Consider the following 1,001-nt stretch of genomic DNA (forward strand, 5'->3'; position numbering starts at 1 on the left):
AAAACAAAAAGTTAACTAAGTATATTTAGTGTTCCTTGTTCAAGAAAAGTTATTTTTGAAGTTTAGTAAAAGTTTAATATGTCTATGTATAAATATGAATATATATTTTATGACAAATGTTTATAATTTATGTATTTCTGAAGTAAATTCCTCACTTTTCAAATGAGATAATTGTATCTCAATGATCAGGCTATTCAATGTTACAAATTTCAAACATATTAAGCATCCAGACTTTTAAATGTATTTTATATACATGATATAAAATAAAAACTCCTTGCATTCAGGTAGATAATATTAGTATTCATTTTCCAGACTGGCAATTCAAGTTGCAGTGAGACTAATGGAATTTTTCAAGATCATGTCCTTAATAAATAATAGAGTAAGAATTTAAAATCTGAACTGTGATAAATAATATTTTAGTGACTTCTCTACATAACCTAAAAGACTATGAGATAAAACATAAAAAATTTATGTTTTTACTTTATTTTATCTTTTATTATTTAAATCTATCTGTATGTCTATATTTATAAGACATTAAACAACTAATTTAAACATACTTTTGTTTGCTCATTTGTGGATAAAAAATTTCAAACTTCAAATAATTTTGGAGAATTTAGCATTATAGGTGAAGAAATTGAATCTTCTTTATCATGAATATAATTTATACTATTTAATGTCATTATAATAACTTTATTATTTATGTAAATAATATTTAGAAATAAAAAGAACATATGTAAATATTCTTTCTAATAGACTCTGATGAACTAACATTTTTCTATATTATCTTGCTTCAGGAACCCCACTGATAATATAATAATTTTACAAATGATAAAATAGAAGTTTCAAGAAGTTAAGGAAATTGTGCAAAATGATGCAGGCAGTAAGGAACAGAACTAGATAACAAATCTAAATTTACTTATCCCAAAGTACATATTGTATGTCATCTGGACCAATGAAAATACATAATGCAATCTCTATAGAAGTTTCAGAGGATGCAGAAT

This window comes from Suncus etruscus, chromosome 13 (genome assembly GCF_024139225.1).
Source record: "Suncus etruscus isolate mSunEtr1 chromosome 13, mSunEtr1.pri.cur, whole genome shotgun sequence".
Taxonomy (NCBI): Eukaryota; Metazoa; Chordata; class Mammalia; order Eulipotyphla; family Soricidae; genus Suncus; species Suncus etruscus.